Raw genomic sequence first — 18,887 nt, 5'->3', positions numbered from 1 at the left:
CAGGCGGCGAGGTCTTCATCTGTCCATGAGGCATATTCTATCTTCATCCAGGCGGCATCTTCTATCTTTATCCCGGCGGCGTCTTCTACCTTCATCCCGGCGGTGGGGAAGGGGTACATCCTTCAAGACATCCGGCGCGGAGCATCCTCTTCATACGGTTGCCACCATACACTGAATCTTCAATGCAAAGGAGCCTTTTCAAAATGGTGTCCCTTGCATTCCTATTAGCTAATTTCATTTTTGAAATTCAAATCAGCCAATAGGATGAGAGCTACTGAAATCCTATTGGCTGTACAAGTCAGCCAATAGGATGAGAGCTACTGAAATTCTATTGACTGTTTTGGAATAGCCAATAGAATTTCAGTAGCTCTCATCCTATTGGCTAATATTATTATTATTATCGGTTATTTGTAGAGTGCCAACAGATTCCGCAGTGCTGATATTTATTATATTGGCGGCGATGTCGGGGAGCGGCAGAATAGGGGTTAATAACTTTTATTAGTGGCGACGATGTCGGGAGCGGCAGATTAGGGATTAATAACTTTATTTTGGTGTCGGCAATGTCGGGGGCGGCGGATTAGGAGTGTTTAGACATGGGGTTTATGTTAGGGTATTAGGTTTAAACATAACTTTTTTTTCCCCATAGACATCAATGGGGTTGCGTTACGGAGATTTTCATTCCGCGCTTGGGGTGTTAGTTTTTTTTCTAACACTCTCTCCCCATTGATGTCTATGAGAAAAGCGTGCACGAGAATGTCAAAGCAGCCTTTGGATTTTGTGCGGTATGCAGCTCATCACCACTATATCGCATAGCTAAACTACAGAAAAAATGGTAAATGCTTTTTTTTTTTTTTTAATATGCATAAATTGAGGCAAGCTGGGTACTGGCAGATAGCTGCCAGTACCTAAAATGGCAGCAAATAGGTAGAAGGGGAAGGTTAGAGAGCTGTTTGGGGGGGATCAGGGAGGTTGGGGGTAAAAGGGGATCCTACACTGCCGAAAAAAAAAAAAAAAAAAATATATATATATATATATATATATATATATATATATATATATATATATATATATATATATATATATATATATACAGGGAGTGCAGAATTATTAGGCAAGTTGTATTTTTGAGGATTAATTTTATTATTGAACAACAACCATGTTCTCAATGAACCAAAAAAACTCATTAATATCAAAGCTGAATAGTTTTGGAAGTAGTTTTTAGTTTGTTTTTAGTTATAGCTATTTTAGGGGGATATCTGTGTGTGCAGGTGACTATTACTGTGTATAATTATTAGGCAACTTAACAAAAAACAAATATATACCCATTTCAATTATTTATTTTTACCAGTGAAACCAATATAACATCTCAACATTCACAAATATACATTTCTGACATTCAAAAACAAAACAAAAACAAATCAGTGACCAATATAGCCACCTTTCTTTGCAAGGACACTCAAAAGCCTGCCATCCATGGATTCTGTCAGTGTTTTGATCTGTTCACCATCAACATTGCGTGCAGCAGCAACCACAGCCTCCCAGACACTTTTCAGAGAGGTGTACTGTTTTCCCTCCTTGTAAATCTCACATTTGATGATGGACCACAGGTTCTCAATGGGGTTCAGATCAGGTGAACAAGGAGGCCATGTCATTAGATTTTCTTCTTTTATACCCTTTCTTGCCAGCCACGCTGTGGAGTACTTGGACGCTTGTGATGGAGCATTGTCCTGCATGAAAATCATGTTTTTCTTGAAGGATGCAGACTTCCTCCTGTACCACTGCTTGAAGAAGGTGTCTTCCAGAAACTGGCAGTAGGACTGGGAGTTGAGCTTGACTCCATCCTCAACCCGAAAAGGCCCCACAAGCTCATCTTTGATGATACCAGCCCAAACCAGTACTCCACCTCCACCTTGCTGGCATCTGAGTCGGACTGGAGCTCTCTGCCCTTTACCAATCCAGCCACGGGCCCATCCATCTGGCCCATCAACACTCACTCTCATTTCATCAGTCCATAAAACCTTAGAAAAATCAGTCTTGAGATATTTCTTGGCCCAGTCTTGACGTTTCAGCTTGTGTGTCTTGTTCAGTGGTGGTCGTCTTTCAGCCTTTCTTACCTTGGCCATGTCTCTGAGTATTGCACACCTTGTGCTTTTGGGCACTCCAATGATGTTGCAGCTCTGAAATATGGCCAAACTGGTGGCAAGTGGCATCTTGGCAGCTGCACGCTTGACTTTTCTCAGTTCATGGGCAGTTATTTTGCGCCTTGGTTTTTCCACACGCTTCTTGCGACCCTGTTGACTATTTTGAATGAAACGCTTGATTGTTCGATGATCACGCTTCAGAAGCTTTGCAATTTTAAGAGTGCTGCATCCCTCTGCAAGATATCTCACTATTTTTTACTTTTCTGAGCCTTTCAAGTCCTTCTTTTGACCCATTTTGCCAAAGGAAAGGAAGTTGCCTAATAATTATGCACACCTGATATAGGGTGTTGATGTCATTAGACCACACCCCTTCTCATTACAGAGATGCACATCACCTAATATGCTTAATTGGTAGTAGGCTTTCGAGCCTATACAGCTTGGAGTAAGACAACATGCATAAAGAGGATGATGTGGTCAAAATACTCATTTGCCTAATAATTCTGCACTCACTGTATATATATATATATATATATATAACACACAGAGAAAACCCAGCACTCACTTACAAGCTCTCAGCTAAGATTTAAAAGCAAAAATGGAAAGGTTAGTCACCGCATCTGGCCAAATGGGACAAGCTCAGGTACCCCGTCAAGGACCGGGTACACATCCCATGACCCTGCAACATGCTCAGCCCTGGGTGCCACTGGCACTCACAGGAAGCTGTGCTGTCCCCAGAGCCACAAGCAGTTAACCCCAGCCAGTGGCACCCAGGGCTGAGCATGTTGCAGGGTCATGGGATGTGTACCCGGTCCGGTATGAGAGTGCAGTTCCCTTCCGTGTTTTGTATATGTCTAGGGTGATTACATATTCCTGTGCACCCTTCCCTTGTTTTCAGTTTGTTTGAATTTGAAAGCTTGCATTGTGTGGCTGTTTTAGGGTCTCAGGTATTTGAAAGGACCTTGACGTGGTACCTGAGCTTGTCCCATTTGGCCAGATGCGGTGACTAACCTTTCCATTTTTGCTTTTAAATCTTAGCTGAGAGCTTGTAAGTGAGTGCTGGGTTTTCTCTGTGTGTTGTATTAAATTGTTTTGTAATTTTCCCTATGGTTCTTGCACCCAGACCTGTCTGGGGTTAACTGCTTGTGGCTCTGGGGACAGCACAGCTTCCTGTGAGTGCCAGTGGCATCCAGGGCTGAGCATGTTGCAGGGTCATGGGATGTGTACCCGGTCAGGTATGAGAGTGCAGTTCCCTTCCGTATTTTGTATATGTCTAGGGTGATTACATATTCCTGTGCACCCTTCCCTTGTTTTCAGTTTGTTTGGATTTGAAAGCTTGCATTGTGTGGCTGTTTTAGGGTCTCAGGTATTGGAAAGGACCTTGACGTGGTACCTGAGCTTGTCCCATTTGGCCAGATGCGGTGACTAACCTTTCCATTTTTGCTTTTAAATCTTAGCTGAGAGCTTGTAAGTGAGTGCTGGGTTTTCTCTGTGTGTTGTATTAAATTGTTTTGTAATTTTCCCTATGGTTCTTGCACCCAGACCTGTCTGGGGTTAACTGCTTGTGGCTCTGGGGACAGCACAGCTTCCTGTGAGTGCCAGTGGCACCCAGGGCTGAGCATGTTGCAGGGTTATGGGATGTGTACCCGGTCCGGTATGAGAGTGCAGTTCCCTTCCGTGTTTTGTATATGTCTAGGGTGATTACATATTCCTGTGCACCCTTCCCTTGTTTTCAGTTTGTTTGGATTTGAAAGCTTGCATTGTGTGGCTGTTTTAGGGTCTCAGGTATTGGAAAGGACCTTGACGTGGTACCTGAGCTTGTCCCATTTGGCCAGATGCGGTGACTAACCTTTCCATTTTTGCTTTTAAATCTTAGCTGAGAGCTTGTAAGTGAGTGCTGGGTTTTCTCTGTGTGTTGTATTAAATTGTTTTGTAATTTTCCCTATGGTTCTTGCACCCAGACCTGTCTGGGGTTAACTGCTTGTGGCTCTGGGGACAGCACAGCTTCCTGTGAGTGCCAGTGGCACCCAGGGCTGAGCATGTTGCAGGGTCATCGGATGTGTACCCGGTCCGGTATGAGAGTGCAGTTCCCTTCCGTGTTTTGTATGTATATATATATATATAAAGGTAGTCTTCTATTTTAGTACTGGCAGACTTCCTGCCAGTACTTAAGATGGGGGTGACATTTGTGGGGTGGGGAAGGGAAGATAGCTGTTTTAGAGGGGTCAGGGAGGGATCAGGGGGAGGGATGTGTCAGGTGGGAGTCTGATCTCTACACTAAAGCTAAGATTAACCTTACAAGCTACCTAATTAACCCCTTCACTGCTGTTCACAATACAAGTGTGGTGCGCAGCAGCATTTAGCTGCCTTCTATTTACCAAAAAGCAATGCCAAAGCCATATATGTTTGCTATTTCTGAACAAAAGGGATCGCGGAGAAGAATTTACAATCATTTGTGCCATGATTGCACAAGCTGTTTGTAAATAATTTCAGTGCAAAACCTAAAATTGTGAAAATGTTAAATATTTTTTTTATTTGATCGCATTTGGCGGTTAAATGGTGGCATGAAATATATCAAATTGTCCTAGATCAATACTTTGGGTTGTCTACTAAAAATATATATATAGTTTTGATAGGTAAATATAAAAAATGACTATATTTCAGTTTATATTTAGTGATAGCAAAAATGCTAAAAATGCTCTGGTCTTTTAGGGAAGTTTTTGTTTTAAGTGCCCGGTCCTTAAGGGGTTAAACAGTACTGTCAGCCCTTTTGAATATTTCACAGCTTTCTCAACATTGTGGCACTTTTGATCATCTGGGTCCAAGTGGTGTTCAAAGGACAGGGAAATTGATTTATAGAGTAGGACTATAACTATAGAAAACAGATGTAAGTGTCAGTTAGCCAGTATGACAAATGCTTCCATTAAGCAGGTAATACATTATTTCACATCTGACATCAAATATATAGGTACAGAATTGAAGTCGGCAGAAAGAAAATATATAGTATGGAGATACACTGTTTCTGAGATGTCATCTATCTAGTCCAAAAAGGCAAAAGACAGCATACACCTAATACTATGTCACTGCAAAAAAATGCATTACAGTTTATTGGGTACCATTTCAGTCAGTCAGAAGATTCTTGTAAATTCCATGTGTTTTAATGTGTTAATGTTTTGTTTTGTTTTATTCATACTCATTGCAAAACATTTTTTCCAATGCATTTGGTCCACAAAATCTCAGTATATATCTTGCATGGGAAGTATTAAAAAATAATCAGGGAATATTTATTTTAGCAGTTTGGGTTTTTTGACTTTTTTCATTTCTTGACTTTAAACTTGTTGACACCTCAATTTGGGCTAGATTACTAATGAAGTGCTAACTGTTGCCCAAAATCCTATGATCTTAAGGGATAAAGTGCTATTGTTCTTAACCAAAAGACGAACAACATTTTGTGGTCTTTACTCCCCAACATGCAAGAGAACTCTTGCAAAAATGGGAATTCCTTCCTACACCTCCTGGGCCTTCTTCCACTTCCTCATCAATTCAATTGAGGATAGATGCTCCTGAATGGCAACAGCTAGTGCCCAGGACAAAGCAGTCAAAGAAAAGACTCCAGACATCTCCAGTGAAGGGTAAAGAGAGATGAATCTACAGCAAAAAACTCTATGGACTCTGGGTCTGGTACCATGGCTATATGTAGTTTTTTTGTTTGAAAATGTTATAGAGCTATACACCCAATAGGGGTTGTACACCTAAAAGTTTACCTTGTATGTTTGGTCTATTTTGCACTTGTCACTGTTGAAATATTTTAATATGTTTTTGTGTTTATATACCTAAGATGTTGGTGGGGTGACAGCAAAACTTGGTGACCCCCCCCCCCCTTTTTATTAGTTGTTTTAGCCTGTTCTAAGTAAAATCTTGAACACATACTGGCAGTGTTACTAAATCACAAGCCCTATCTTGCTTGTTACATAAACTCTAATAATGGGCAGTTGTGTTTATTTTATTTTTTTCGTATTTTACCCCCTCCCTTTTTTTTTGTCTCTTTTCTTTTTTTTCTTTTTCAGGTATCGGATCTCTTGGCTTTTTTTTTTTTTTATGTGTGAAGTACAATATATTTGATTACTATGAATTTAACAACAGCATGCAGCATGGTTATATCATCACAACCTATGCAATACAGATTTTTTTTTTAAGAGCTTTATTGAAAAAGCCCTTATTGGTTTCCAGATCTCAGGATCAAATAAGCCCAAAAGTTTTTTGTTTAACATTTTGAACAATAACTTTAGTGACTTAATGTCCTCAATTTATCATTGAACATGGACCGTTGAGAGTACTATAGAACATTCCCCCAAGGCTTAAGGTATGTATATCCATTGTGGGGTATTAATAGTAGATACGATACAAACTGCAATAACAACAATCCTGTATATTAGAGCTCTTCTTTGCCAATGTTATCAGCGGTGTCAAATAAGCGATGCAAAGTATAAGGCTATGGATTGACTTGAAATGTTTAGTTCTAGTGTATATTTAGTGACCAATAATTAAAAATACAAGGACAGCGAAATATCATTACAGATGATGAACATGAACATCCTAATCATTTATAAACTATATATGCGGGATATGTGTATTTAGTTGGCCCATTGCAGAGAAATTACACCAAGACAAGAAACAACCAATGTTAGAATAAATCTTCTCTGGACATATGATGTACAAAGCCTACATTTATATCGCTAAATCATAATGGGATATTGACAATAAATTGTAATGAAATAGCTCTTTGATTATTAAATATAAAACTTCTTCGCTTAGCGACACTTATTCAACTCTAATATAACATAAACATACCCAGGGGAGAGAGAGCATAGAAAGTAATTACATGCTACATAAGTAATAACACATTATATGTTCCATACAAGTTGGTATGTGTTAGAGCAGCACAGACCCGTCTAAAGTGACTATCCTATTCTCATCTTCCAAACATTAACTAGTCTCTGTAATTCAGAATGTCTCACCGCCACGTGTCTAAGAACGAAGAGGGGACACTGTAAAAGCAGCGAGGCGAATTCTGATTTCCCTGCGGAGGTAACCGCAGTAGTTAGATATTTCCCAGTAGCTGAATATACATGAGCCACGGCACCAGTATAGACTTCAGGTTGTTTCAACAGTAATTGCCGTAAGTGGATATCCTTTACTGCATAGCTGATGGATGATATTGAGTGTGTTATAATGTCCCGGTTTAGATCTGACAGAGCCAAATGCGAATGAGCTGTATCGCCATCTTTAGGGGATTGTATGCCTTCTCCGTCTGCATCAAAAGGCGGTTTCAACAACCCGTCAAAGCTGATCACCAAAGTCGGTCCAGGGGTGCTGTCGACTCTCCTTTTGCTAGTGTATTCCTCAGGGGTGTTTACTAGATTGAGTAAGCCATTAGAAATTGTTGTTGCTTCTCAGCACTGTCGACTTACTGGTGCATTTGGTCATGTCGGGTTGTGAGGAGAGGCTTGCTGCATCTTCCTAGCATTGCTGTGTGTACGCATTCTAAGCTTTTTCAAGTGTGACACTGTCCATGTATGATAGGAGCTCTCATTCTGTTGGGGTTCTATCGATAAGAAATTGGAATAAAGCCTCAATCTTGGCAAAATGGCAATCAAACTTGTCTAATATGTCGTTGCACCACATGGTTGTCACTATTCTCGCTATTGCTATTATCAGTGTAGATCTTTAGACTGATAGTTGTTGCGAGGCTTGTATAAAGGTGAGGACCTGTTTAGAAAAAATAAGTCAGTAAGGCAAGTATCTTCTGCCAGCACTGGTAACACGGTGTATCCGGGGGGGTCGCCACCTATGTTTAGGCCGCCGCATTAGGTCTTATGTTGCCGATTTGTAGCCCATAAGTCATAAAAACAGCATGTGGGAATAGCCACCAACTGCTACGGAGCTATTATTTGAAGAGTAGGTTAGGTGATTTTGCTGTTATTTCTCAGTAATCAGCGGATTAGTGAGGATCTTATGCAGAGCTCAAAGAAAGTGCGTCCATTCCGGTATGCTGTTCAGACACGCCCCCTCTTGGCTTTTTTCTTATGATATTATATCTCATCAGTAAACCATGTCCTCGCTTAAATTAGCGACCCTAAATATCCAGGGTCTTAACTTGCCCACTAAAAGAAGATTACTCCTTCGTTATCTCCTAAAAAATAATGTAAAGATAGCTTTTATCCAGGAAAACCACTGGACTCCTGAATTGTTGATTTGCAGAATTCAGAATTCTAAAACCTAATTTTAAATTCTAAAGTTTGATTTTAGTGTTCCTTTAAGAGTAATTAAGGTATAGATGTAGCTTCTATACATAATCTAAAACTAGCATGTGCTATTTTGTTCTAATGTATAAAAATAGACTTCTTGCCAAGCCCTACTATTTGATCACTAAATAATAGTCAACAGTACATATTGCAGCAGGTGTTCAGTCTTTCCTTACTGAGTAGTTATTGTAATGCCATCATTAAAAAATACTATATAATATACCCAAACTGAGTAAAATATAGGGGCGCTATCACAAAGAATATACTGTATAAATAACCTACCGGGGTATCACCAGAAAAGTAGTATAAATATTGGTATATATGTATACAAAAGTGGTTCACCACAAATTATCAGGGTTATACCAATATCAGAGATATAAAGTCACCTGTATATATATATATAAGTACAAAAAGTCCCAAATGAACCAGATAGTCCAAAGAATATCCAAGGTAAAGTTTAAATCGATGTCAGGCAGCTCTCCTCGAGGTATAAGGCCATCCACATCAAGAAATTTCTATAAAGAAGCAGAGAAGGCGCATAATTCTGTGAGATATATTAGGTAATAAAATAAAAGTTTAGATGCACTCACGTTTAGAAAAGCACCAAGATGTGATGCAAGCTGGGCATGCCGGAACCTCAGAGTTGTCCGGTAGAACTCTCCTCTCAGGCTAGGTCTCCCCCAATGCCAAAAGGTAGTCACAGGATAATAGTGCTGTTTGTGAGTCAGGTGTATTTTCAACTCCAGCAGTTACAGGTAAAATCCAGGCAGGGATATCCAAACAGGCAAAGTAGCAAGTTGTATGAATAAAAGTGTTTATTATAACACATTAAAAACACAGCAACGCATTTCTCAGTATCCAGTACTGTTTCCTCAGGCTGATAAAACTATACAATACATGCTACTAGATATACACAAATGAGGCCAATCAAAAAAGTTGTTTAGACAGACACACCCTCATTTACCTTAATTGGTCACATGATTCACAGGTGAATACAAAACATTTTGTTAGTATTTCTCATATGTATGTATTTGTTAACATCAAAAGTAAATACCAAGTCAATATATACGTATATTTATGTGTATAACAGCAATATTTTGCTTAGATGTATGTAAAAACATCACCTTGTTATTACCCGAACATACATCTACATTAACATCACTTTGGTTAATAAAAGACCATCTCTATTATGCTACTCATAAAGATAAAATCCTAACTTCAGTGTATTATCTGTCCTCTAAGGTTAAACTGCTAAAAATACATAGCTGATCGTATGCTCGTCTATTCTATAGCCTCAAACACATCAGTTAGTATCGGTAAATACTTTGATATAATGTTTGTGTTGTGATACACTTTAACACCTCACAGTAGTTATTACCTTAATATCCATGTTGCGGGACTAGAATATATATAAAAATATAAAGAAACTTTCACTCAATTTCAATTTCATATGCTGGCGGTGAGCCGTAACAATATACACACAGGCTGCACGTTAGCCAATAGTAGAGGTACTCGTGACGTACTGATTCCCTATAGGCGCGCGTCATGAAGTTTATACACACCCTCAACATAATCTGCCATTCACGCAGCTCTATAAACATTCTACGGACCTTCTGATCTGTATTAGTATAAGACTGGTTAGGTGAACTAGCGAACTGTCAGCATAAATAAAAAAGACAGTACGCTAGTCATTATTAACTATGCATATTTATACATTGATTCCCGATCTATTTAAATGATATAATAGATCAAGAATTATTTGCCACCTTATGTCAGTGTTATTCTGCGTATCGTAAGAGAATGGGAGTTGGCCATTTTAGCCAATAGAATCTCGATTCCATATAAATGATAAGTGAAGGTATAGTGATAAAAAATGTAAGTGAAAATATAGTGATATATTTCTTAACCACTATGATAAACATTTATAGTATCTCAATGTGCTGTAAAATTATTGCAACATAAAATTTACACTATCCTTTGTGAATGTGATCAATTATTGTACATACTAAACATATTACCGATATAATATATTTGTACTACACATATCATTATCATATAGTACAAATTGTGTGTAGGTATACAAATAAATAGCAGTATGGGAAAATTGCTATTTGATGCAGTTATGTTCCTATAATATGTATAAAAATATATATAAAAATAAAAATAGTACAAATTTATTGCTATACTTCTAATTTTATAAAGTGTAAAAATGGTGTACTAAAATATATTGTGAGACTAATATAGAAAATAGATATATAACGTTAATAATTAGAATTCGTTATATTTAAATATACAACATTGGTGAACATATATAATTTAAAGTGCCTAATTAATGAAGTTGACATATATTTGATAAGTGTAATTAATGGCTAAAGGCTACCAAATCCATTAAGACCATTGGGATATAAAGTACCCAATTGGTATATCCAAAATGTTTCACGTTGGCGCAATCTATTGTATCTATTGTATAAATTAGAGGGAGGAATATGTTCAATAGGAGTAATATGAAATATATTCAAATTACCTTGGTGGATAGAATGACAATGTTTGGGAACGCTGTGATTCTTTAATTTGTTTTTCATGTTCCTATAATGTTCATTCCATCTCGTCCTGACTATACGGCAGGTGCGCCCTACGTATTGGATTTTACATAGTTGGCATGTCAAAAGATATATTATGTAAGATGATGCACATGTAAGGTGGTCTTGTATAGGGAAATTAAGCCCCTTTGTATGAGATATACTATATTTGCACATTCTGCAGTTTTTCTTTTGACATTTGAAAACCCCTTTTTCATTATTATTTACTCTCTTTTTATATTAAAAAATACTACATACAGCATTGTAATTAAGCAACAGAAATGTCCATACTAAGGGGCCGATTTACTATAGTGCGGACGGACATGATACGATGTAGCATATCATGTCCTCTGCTCATCGATAAATGCCAACAGCATAAGCTGTCAGCATTTATCATTGCACAAGCAGTTCTGGTGAACTACTTGTGCAATGCCACCCCCTGCAGATTTGTGGTCCATCGGCTACTAGCAGGGGGTGTCAATCAGCCCGATCGTATAGGATAAGGCAGATTAAAGACCGCAGCCTCAGAGGCAGCGGACAAGTTATGGTGCAGCGGTCTTTAGACCGCTGCTTCGTAACTACTGTTTCCTGTGAGCCTGAAGGCTCGCACGGAAAATATCACTGTCACCTTTTTTTCTTTAAATGCTTTTTTTTCGCAACTAGATTGGAATATAGAACATTGCCCATATTTAATGATTTCTATGTGACAAAAGAGTAGGAAGGCAAGACACAAAAAGCCCCATAAAAATAAATTTCTGTTATGTGACCCTGTAAAGTCATGTGATCCCCATCTCTATTCTAGACAGTCATGGTGAAATGACTTATTGGAGTTTTAAAAACCTGTGTAGTGTGGTATCTTGGATTATGCTTTTTTTAACTGTTGAAATGGCAGGTCACATCTGTACTGTACTAGCATACTTGTATAATTCCTGAAATGGCTCATCTACAAATTTCCCTAAAATTATCCTAGGCTTGTCAGCTATAATTACATTTGTGATGAGCGGAGATGTTTAGTTTGTCTGCCAATGCATTGGCAAAGCTCCATACTCTCATCTCACTGCTCATCTTCAGCCCTCTCCTCCTGTCCTCACTTCTGTGCCCTTCATGGCTAAAGTGGGCTATTATACATGGAGATTATGCAGCTCGGGTAGCCCTGCTCCTTTCTTGCTTATAATACCCTCTGATTTCTCACTGCAAGAGACAGAGACTTGATTACTCAGAGCTCTTCACAGACATGCAGATCTAGTTAGAGAGATTGCTTGCTTTGATGACTTGATTGATACTTTCAGCTATTCCCTCTCCTGAAAGTTTAACCCGTTTAAAGAAAAGGAGGGGAAGCATTCAGCCCACTGCAGAAAATTCACTAAAGAAAAGCTATAGACTGTTCAAATGTTACTTTTGTCCAAAGGTAACACTGCTATTTTTTTATTTCCCTAATTACAGTTACAACCTTACACTGATCTTAAAGGTGCACTGTCATAAGACCCTCAAGGGTGTCTATGCATGTGTAGAGGACATTCTGACTCTGTGGTAAATCATTTTTCACAATGGACTTTAGGAATGGAGAACAAGGCGAAAAGTTCAAGGGCGCGATCCGATATAGATCGTAGTTTGCGGCTCAAGCGAGGGAACCCGCGTCGCCCGCAGTTTCAGCTCACAACTCGAGCTATCCCATATACGGCGCCGTCAGATGCTAACGTGCCGTAAGTCTGACAAACCAGCGATGTCCAGAAATCTGCGCAAGTACAAATTTCTGGCGTCGCCAGTGACTTACGGCACGTTAGAAACTGCCGGCGCCTACAAAACCTGACTAAAGTCTAAATCACCCGCACTGTCTAACACGCCTCCCTAACACAGCCCGACACGTCTAACCCTCTATCCGCTATCCCCCCTCACTATCCTAACAATAAAATATGTATTAACCCCTAAACCGCCGCTCCCGGAGCCCGCCGCTACCTAATAAAGTTATTAACCCCTAAACCGCCGCCAGCTATATTAAATCTATAACCCCCTAAAGTGAGCCCCTAACACCGCCGCCATCTACCTTACCTACCCCCTAAAGTGATCCCTTACCCCGCCGCTATCTATTTTAAAATTATTAACCCCTAATCTAATCCCCCTACCCCGCCGCCATCTATATTAAATTATTTAACCCCTAAAATACTAAACTATCCCTAACACTAAACCTAAGTCTAACCCTACAAATAGCCATCTACCTTACCTACCCCCTAAAGTGATCCCTTACCCCGCCGCTATCTATTTTAAAATTATTAACCCCTAATCTAATCCCCCTACCCCGCCGCCATCTATATTAAATTATTTAACCCCTAAAATACTAAACTATCCCTAACACTAAACCTAAGTCTAACCCTACAAATAGCCCTGAAAAGGGCTTTTTGCGTGGCATTGCCCCAAAGTAACAGCTCTTTTGCCAGCCCTTAAAAGGGCTTTTGGCTGGGCTTTGTCACAAAGTAAACTGCTCTTTTGCCTACAATCTACATACAACTACACCGCGGCCACCTATAATAAATGTATTAACCCCTAATCTAATCCCCCTACACCGCCGCCAGCTATATTAACTATATTAACCCTAATTATATTAGGGTTAATATAGTTAATATAGTTATTATATTATATATATTAACTATATTAACCCAAATTATATTAGGGTTAATATCGTTATTATATTATATATATATATATTAAGTATAATAACCCTATCTAACTCTAACATCCTAACTAAACTCTTATTAAAATAAATCTAATATTAATATTATTAATTAAAATATTCCTATTTAAATCTAAATACTTACCTATAAAATAAACCCTAAGATAGCTACAATATAATTAATAATTACATTATAGCTATGTTAGGGTTTATATTTATTTTACAGGTAAATTGTTAATTATTTTAACTAGGTAAAATAGCTATTAAATAGTTATTAACTATTTAATAGCTTCCTAGTTAAAATAATTACCCAATTACCTGTAAAATAAATCCTAACCTAAGTTACAAATACACCTACACCAGTGCTTTCCAAACTGTGTGTCGGGACACACTAGTGTGTCGGCAGCAGTGTGTAGGTGTGTCCCTGCTTCAGCACTAATTTATTTAAATTTAATTTTTAAACATTTTTTTTTTTGGTTTCCGTCTTTCCGCTTGCCTGCTACGCATATCACATGGATCATCTTAACCTATTGGCGCAGCTCAGTGGGAACTGAAACTATTCCCATTGGCGGCTTTGGCGGCACATTGGCTCGTGACTGCACGTGTAGTCTCCTTAATTGGCTCGTGACTGCACGTGTAGTCTCCTTAATTGGCTTGTGACTGCACGTGTAGTCTCCTTAATTGGCTCGTGACTGCACGTGTAGTCTCCTTAATTGGCTCGTGACTGCACGTGTAGTCTCCTTAATTGGCTTCTCCTTAATTGGCTTGTGACTGAACGTGTAGTCTCCTTAATTGGCTCGTGACTGCACGTGTAGTCTCCTTAATTGGCTCGTGACTGCACGTGTAGTCTCCTTAATTGGTTCGTGACTGCACGTGTAGTCTCCTTAATTGGCTCGTGACTGCACGTGTAGTCTCCTTAATTGGCTCCTGTCTGCACGTGTAGTCTCCTTAATTGGCTCGTGACTGCAAGTGTAGCCAGTGAGTGGGACAGCAGTGTTTTCGGGCAGTAGTCAGTCAGACTCACCAAGCTCTAAGGGCGGCAGCTTAAACGCTGAGCTGGAGTCAGAGGGTTTTTTTGCAGCTAGCTCCCAGTAGTGCATTGCTGCTCCTGCTCTTGATATATGGATAGGAAGTGCTTGATGATAAAATGTGAGTGTCTTTATCTAATATTCCACTAAATATTCAGAAACTGTGTTCATCCCATAAACCTCATACATCCCATTAAATAGTAAGTAGCTATTGGTGTTATTCTTGCACATACTTAGTGTTACTGTAAATACATTTTGTTACTATATGATTTATGTATGTGTCCGCCGTATCTCTTAAAACAAGTTCGTTTAACCTCCTGTTTGCTAGTACAACTGAATTACTGTGTCGCGAAATGATGTAGGTCTCAAAAGTGTGTCCCCAACATGAAAAGTTTGGAAAGCTCTGACCTACACTATCAATAAATTAAAGAAACTACAAATATCTATCTAAAAATACAATTAAATAAACTAAACTAAATTACAAAAAAAAAAAACCCACTAAATTACAAAAAATAAAAAAAAGATTACAAGATTTTTAAGCTAATTACACCTATTCTAAGCCCCCTAATAAAATAATAAAGCCCCCCAAAATAAAAAAATTCCCTACCCTATTCTAAATTAAAAAAAGTTCAAAGCTCTTTTACCTTACCAGCCCTTAAAAGGGCCTTTTGTGGGGGCATGCCCCAAAGAAAACTGCTCTTTTGCCTGCAAAAAAAAAACACAATACCACCCCCCAACATTACAACCCACCACCCACATACCCCTAATCTAACCCAAACCCCCCTTAAATAAACCTAACACTACCCCCCTGAAGATCTCCCTACCTTGTATTCACCCAGCCGGGCCGAACTCCTCATACGATCCGAGCGATGTGTTCCAGCAAGCGGCAGTGAAGTCTTCTTCCATCCGGGCGATGTCTTGAAGCAAGCGGCAGAGAGTCTTCTTCCATCGGCGATGTCTTCAAGCAAATCGGCATCTTCAATCTTCTTTCTTCGCTCCTCCGCCGCGGAGCATCCATCCGGCACAACGACTTCCCGACGAATGAGGTTCCTTTAAATGACGTCATCCAAGATGGCGTCCGTCGAATTCCGATTGGCTGATAGGATTCTATCAGCCAATCGGAATTAAGGTAGAAAAATCTGTTTGGCTGATTGAATCAGCCAATCAGATTCAAGTTCAATCCGATTGGCTGAACCAATCAGCCAATCGGCATGAACTTGAATCTGATTGGCTGATTCAATCAGCCAATCAGATTTTTCTACCTTAATTTCAATTGGCTGATAGAATCCTATCAGCCAATCGGAATTCGACGGAAGCCATCTTGGATGACGTCATTTAAAGGAACCTCATTCGTCGGGAAGTCGTCGTGCCGGATGGATGCTCCGCGGCGGAGGAGCGAAGAAAGAAGATTGAAGATGCCGATTTGCTTGAAGACATCGCCGATGGAAGAAGACTCTCTGCCGCTTGCTTCAAGACATCGCCCGGATGGAAGAAGACTTCACTGCCGCTTGCTGGAACACATCGATCGGATCGGATGAGGAGTTCAGCCCGGCTGGGTGAATACAAGATAGGGAGATCTTCAGGGCGGTAGTGTTAGGTTTATTTAAGGGGGGTTTGGGTTAGATTAGGGGTATGTGGGTGGTGGGTTGTAATGTTGGGGGGTGGTATTGTGTTTTTTTTTTGCAGGCAAAAGAGCAGTTTTCTTTGGGGCATGCCCCCACAAAAGGCCCTTTTAAGGGCTGGTAAGGTAAAAGAGCTTTGAACTTTTTTTTAATTTAGAATAGGGTAGGGAATTTTTTTATTTTGGGGGGCTTTATTATTTTATTAGGGGGCTTAGAATAGGTGTAATTAGCTTAAAAATCTTGTAATCTTTTTTTTATTTTTTGTAATTTAGTGTTTGTTTGTTTGTGTTTGTAATTTAGTTTAGTTTATTTAATTGTATTTTTAGATAGATATTTGTAGTTTCTTTAATTTATTGATAGTGTAGGTGTATTTGTAACTTAGGTTAGGATTTATTTTACAGATAATTGGGTAATTATTTTAACTAGGTAGCTATTAAATAGTTAATAACTATTTAATAGCTATTATACCTAGTTAAAATAATTAACAATTTACCTGTAAAATAAATATAAACCCTAACATAGCTATAATGTAATTATTAATTACATTGTAGCTATCTTAGAGTTTATTTTATAGGTATTTAGATTTAAATAGGAATATTTTAGTTTATAATATGAATTAGATTTATTTAATAAGAATTTAGTTAGGGGTGTTAGGGTTAGATAGAGTTAATATAGTTTATATAAATACTATAGTAACTATATTAACTATATTAACCCTAATATAATTAGGGTTAATATAGTTAATATATATAATATAATAACTATATTAACTATAATATACTTAGGGTTAATATAGATAATATAGCTGGCGGCGGGGTAGGTATATTAAATTAGGGGTTAATAATTTTAATATAGATGGCGGCCTTGTAAGGGGTTCACATTAGGGGATAGATCAGTTAGAAGGTGGCGGTTTTAGGGGCTCACAGTAGGGGGTTAGTTTATGTAGATGGCGGGGGATCGCAGTTGACAGGGAGATAGACATTGCGCATGCGTTAGGTGTTAGGTTTATTTTAGCAGCCAGTTTAGGGAGTTACGGGGCTCCAATAGTCAGCGTAAGGCTTCTTACGACTGCTTTTTGTGGTGAGGTGAAAATGGAGTAAGATTTCTCAATTTTCGCCACGTAAGTCCTTACGCTTTATATTGGATATCAAACTGCGCGGGTTTGGTATACCTGCCTATGGCCCAAAAAACTACGGGCGACGGCAGAAATATACGTGCGTAACTTCTAGGTTACGCCGTATATAGGATACCAAACCCGCGCAAATATTGGCGTCGCCGACTTTTGCGGGCGACGATTTTTATCGGATCGACCCCCAAGAGTGATGCAATGTACAAAACAAAAAAAGAAAGATAGTGCACTTTAAAAAGAACCCAGTTGGGTTTATGGATTAGGTACACATTATTAAATTACAGATTTTATTGGAGCTGGTGAGTTTTTGGCTGTGTATAAATGCACAGCACTAAAGCATCCTGCGACTGCTGGTTAGTAAAAACACAGCTTTGTGATAAGACTTTGTTGTGAATAAAATACAGACATATTTACATAATAAGATTGATTTTAAAACATTTTTAAATGATATGGTCACAAGCATGCAACCATGAAAACAATGAAAGAAAAGTCACAATTCATAATTCAAATAGCAATGTAGAATACAGTATGCACACACATATTTGTTTTGGCAAATAGGTCAGACAGTTTCTGTTATGATTTGATTCAGAAAAGCTTAATCTTGCCCAGACAATTATTGTTTACTGATGGTGCACTTTATTTTGTAATTCTATATACTGCCTGAAAAAGGAAATGTGACTTAAACATTTCTGGCTTGTCCACTGAGGTAGCAGGCACAGTGCCCCCAAATACTTTCATTATCCCTAATGTCATAGCCAGTAAGTAATAGGAACTAGGTCAATATGAAAATGTAAGGTAAATGGGGACTAATTTGTGAGAGGTTGTGAGAAGGGCTAAGCCAGTAGAATTCAAGGTGCACTGAAAGCAGTTAATTTCCTCTCCCTCAACCTTTGAGACATAGCCAGCTTACACCCATGAGCTGTCCATGGCAAGATGTCTTTTTAGCAGGTGGGATCATAGTATGGTGCATACAGAATGTCTATTTATTATTATTCTTTGAATACTCAGAACTCAAATATTTTTCTCTGATAGTTTTGAGACATTCCCTCATTGTCTGATTAACAGGCTGTGTAATTTTTCTTCTTTGTTCATAGTTTTACATTAAACTTCTTTCTTTATCCATTGCAATCTGGATTTCACCCCCAAAACTCCAAATAGACAGTAATCATTAAGGTTACTAATGACCTACTTACAGTGAAATTGGAAGGCCACTTCTTCTGTTAATCCTTCTTGATCTGTCTGCAGTCTTTGATACTGTTGACCACCATTTTCTTGCTCCAAACCCTTCAATCCTTCAATATTTGCAAAACAGCCATCTTGTGGTTCTCCTTCTACCATCTAACAATACCTTTAGTGTAGCCATCTCTGGCACAGCCTCTGACCCTTTATCACTTTCTGTTGGGGTACCAAGAGGCTCT

This window comes from Bombina bombina, chromosome 6, assembly GCF_027579735.1.
Source record: "Bombina bombina isolate aBomBom1 chromosome 6, aBomBom1.pri, whole genome shotgun sequence".
Classification (NCBI taxonomy): domain Eukaryota; kingdom Metazoa; phylum Chordata; class Amphibia; order Anura; family Bombinatoridae; genus Bombina; species Bombina bombina.
The sequence above is the reverse complement of the archived record's forward strand: the minus strand, read 5'-3'. Positions refer to the sequence as shown.